A 4,439-nucleotide genomic window follows, 5' to 3' on the forward strand; every position below is an offset into this window, starting at 1 on the left:
ATGATCTAATGGTCTAATGGTCTAATGTTGTTATGGTCTAATGTTGTTATGGTCTAATGGTCTAATGTTGTTAGTGATCTAATGCTGTTATGATCTAATGTTGTTATGATCTAATGGTCTAATGGCTCAATGTTGTTAAGTGGTCTAATGGTCTAATGTTGTTATGGTCTAATGGTGTTATGGTCTAATGTTGTTATGATCTAATGGTCTAATGTTGTTATGGTCTAATGGTCTAATGTTGTTATGGTCTAATGGTGTTATGGTCTAATGTTGTTATGATCTAATGGTCTAATGTTGTTATGGTCTAATGGTCTAATGTTGTTATGATCTAATGGTCTAATGGTCTAATGTTGTTATGGTCTAATGGTCTAATGTTGTTATGGTCAATGGTGTTATGGTCTAATGTTGCTATGATCTAATGGTCTAATGTTGTTATGGTCTAATGTTGTTATGGTCTAATGTTGTTATGGTCTAATGTTGTTATGGTCTAATGGTCTAATATTGTTATGGTCTAATGTTGTTATGTTCTAATGTTGTTATGGTCTAATGGTCTAATGTTCTAATGGTCTAATGTTGTTATGTTCTAATGTTGTTATGTTCTAATGTTGTTATGTTCTAATGTTGTTATGGTCTAATGGTCTAATGTTGTTATGGTCTAATGTTGTTATGATCTAATGGTCTAATGGTCTAATGTTGTTATGGTCTAATGTTGTTATGTTCTAATGTTGTTATGTTCTAATGTTGTTATGGTCTAATGGTCTAATGTTGTTATGGTCTAATGGTCTAATGTTGTTATGGTCTAATGTTGTTATGATCTAATGGTCTAATGTTGTTATGGTCTAATGGTCTAATGTTGTTATGGTCTAATGGTCTAATGTTTTATGGTCTAATGGTCTAATGTTGTTATGGTCTAATGTTGTTATGGTCTAATGGTCTAATGTTGTTATGGTCTAATGGTCTAATGTTGTTATGGTCTAATGTTGTTATGTTCTAATGTTGTTATGGTCTAATGGTCTAATGTTGTTATGGTCTAATGTTGTTATGATCTAATGGTCTAATGTTGTTATGGTCTAATGTTGTTATGGTCTAATGGTCTAATGTTATGGTCTAATGGTCTAATGGTGTTATGGTCTAATGGTCTAATGTTGTTATGGTCTAATGTTGTTATGGTCTAATGTTGTTATGGTCTAATGTTGTTATGGTCTAATGTTGTTATGATCTAATGTTGTTATGGTCTAATGGTCTAATGTTGTTATGGTCTAATGGTCTAATGTTGTTATGATCTAATGTTGTTATGGTCTAATGTTATGGTCTAATGTTGTTATGGTCTAATGTTGTTATGGTCTAATGTTTGTTATGGTCTAATGGTCTAATGCTGTTATGATCTAATGGTCTAATGCTGTTATGATCTAATGTTACGATCTAATGTTGTTATGATCTAATTGTCTAATGTTGTTATGGTCTAATGTCTTGTTATGATCTAATGGTCTAATGTTGTTATGGTCTAATGTTGTTATGGTCTAATGTTGTTATGGTCTAATGGTCTAATGTTGTTATGATCTAATGTTGTTATGATCTAATGTTGTTATGATCTAATGGTCTAATGCTGTTATGGTCTAATGGTCTAATGTTGTTATGGTCTAATGTTGTTATGGTCTAATGGTCTAATGTTATCGTAGAATGTATGCACACATGACTGTAAGTCGCTTTGGATAAAAGCGTCTGCTAAATGGCATATATTATTATTATTATTATTATATTAATAAACAAGGAAATTCTCAAAGCTGCTAATGAGGACTTTGACGACCTTGTACCTAGCTGGTGGGGATTCCGGTGGGGTGCCCCCACCCAGGTAGTGGCAGTGCTGGCAACACTAGCTGCAGTAACCCGGGTCACACACCGACATTCAGCGAGGGGGCTTGTGACCTTGGTGGCTCAAAATAATGAAAGGTGTGACTGCACGGAGATGCTTGGGAAAAATGGGAACAACGGGATGTGTGTGTGTGTATTTCAGGGGAAGGGGGTATATCTGATCTCCATCGCCTAGGACCTGCCAATGGTTAATCAAAGCTCCATATTTTTGACCATTTCTGTGGAGGAAAGGGGTTGAGTTTGTGTATGCATCCCACAACTGGTGCTAGGGAGCAAAGATATTAGGGATAATATAGGCTGATTAACAATAGTTAGCTAAAATAATTGCTTGCCAAAAATGTAATTTTGTAATGGTAAACTTGGTTAGAGTTATCAATCCTTTGCATGATCTGCCTACATCATTATGAATATTGTTTGTTAATTATGGAAATTAAGATAAGCATGACTTTTTGTAAATATATTTTTAATAGCTATATATACAGTATATAAATGCAAATTGAGGTGAGGGCTTGGAAATGCTTTTGCCGGTTGATCTGCTTCTGTTCTGTGGGTGGCACAGTGCACTTTTCGAAGGACGAGTCCCGGGCCATGGGAGGGATGGGGGTGGTCTGCCAGTCACTGGGATGACTTGGGATGTGGAGTGGTTTTAGGAGGTGGAATAGTGGGGAACAAATGGCAATTGCAAATATCATGGTACAGCTATATGGACACTCAATCATTATATTACTTTTAAATGGTGAGTTTACAAACTAATATTAAGACAAATAGATTTGAAACTTATATCTCATTATGGTGAAACAAGTATAGCCAGTTATATTTAATGGCTTAGCAGAAAATAAGACAATCATATTACTCTTTTTAAAGAATGTCCATGTGCGTAAGGATATTGGAAATGTAATCGAAGACTATTGGATGATAACTTGTTTTTAACTAGGACAGAAGCATTTTATAACAGCCTAAAGCTTGAATTTGAAGAGATTCTCCCATTGTTCTCTGCAAGCTCAGTCATGTTGAATGGGGAGTGTCGCTGGACAGCTATTTTCAGGTCTATCCAGAGATTTTTTATTTTAATTTTACCTTTTTAAAACCAGGCAAGTCAGTTAAGAACACATTCTTATTTTCAATGACGGCCTGGGAACAGTGGGTTAACTGCCTGTTCAGGGGCAGAATTACAGATTTGTACCTTGTCAGCTCGGGGGTTTGAACTCACAACCTTCCGGTTACTAGTCCAACGCTCTAACCACTAGGCTACGCTGCCACCCCAGATATTCGATAGGGTTAAAGTCCGGGCTCTGGCTGGTCCACTCAAGGACATTGAGACTTGTCCCGAAGCCACTCCTGAGTTGTCTTGGCTGTGTGCTTAGGGTCAGTGTCCTGTTGGAAGGTGAACCTTTGCCCAAGTATGAGGTCCAGAGCTCTCTTCATCAAAGATCTCTCTGTACTTTTCTACGTTCATTTTTCCCTCGATCTTGACATGTCTCCCAGTCTCTGCCGCTGAAAAACATCCCCACAGCATGATGCTGCCACCCCATACTTTACCTTAGGGATGGTGCCAGGTTTCCTCCAGATGTGACGTTTGGCTTTCAGGCGACGAGTTCAATCTTGGTTTCATCAGACCAGAAAATCTTGTTTGCCATAGTTGAGTTTTTATGTGCCTTTTGGCAATCTCCAAGCCATGTGCCTTTTAAACTGAGGTTCTGGCATCCATCTGCCCACTCTACCATAAAGGCCTGATTGGTGGAGTGCTGCAGAGATGGTTGTCCTTCTGGACGTTTCTCCCATCTCCACAGAGGAACTCTGGAGCTCTGCCAGAGTGAGCAGTGGGTTCTTGGTCACCTCCCTGACCAAGGCCCTTCTCCCCAGATTGCTCAGTTTGGCCGGTCGGCCAGCTCTAAGAAGAGTCTTGTTGGTTCCAAACTTCTTCCATTTAAGAATGATGGAGGTCGCTGTGTTCTTGGGGACCTTCAATGCTGCTGAAATGTTTTGGTACCCTTCCCTAGATCTGTGCCTCGATACAATCCTGTCTCGGAGCTCTACTGGCAATTCCCTTGACCTCATGGTTTGGTTTTTGCTCCGACAATACACCGTCAACTGTGGAACCTTACATGGACAGGTGGACAGTCAAAAGTTTGGATACACCTTCTCATTCCAGAGTTTGGATAAAAGCGTCTGCTAAATGGCATATATATTATAGAAAAATAGTGACGACAACACTATGAAATAACAACACATGGAATCATGTATTAACCAAAAAAAATGTGTTAAACAAATCATTGTATTTTAGATTCTTCAAATCCACATTTGCCTTGACAGATTTGCACACTCCTGCCATTCTCTCAGACAGGTTCACCTGGAATGCTTTTCCAAAAGTCTTGAAGGAGTTCCCACATATGCTGAGCACTTTTTGGCTGCTTTTTCTTCACTCTGCGGTCCAACTCATCCCAAACCATCTCAATTGGGTTGAGGTCGGGGTTATTGTGGAGGTCATCTGATGCAGCACTCCCGCACTTTCCATCTTGGTCAAATAGCCCTTACACAGCCTGGAGGTGTGTTGGGTCATTGTCCTG

Source organism: Oncorhynchus gorbuscha, linkage group LG06 (genome assembly GCF_021184085.1).
Source record: "Oncorhynchus gorbuscha isolate QuinsamMale2020 ecotype Even-year linkage group LG06, OgorEven_v1.0, whole genome shotgun sequence".
Classification (NCBI taxonomy): domain Eukaryota; kingdom Metazoa; phylum Chordata; class Actinopteri; order Salmoniformes; family Salmonidae; genus Oncorhynchus; species Oncorhynchus gorbuscha.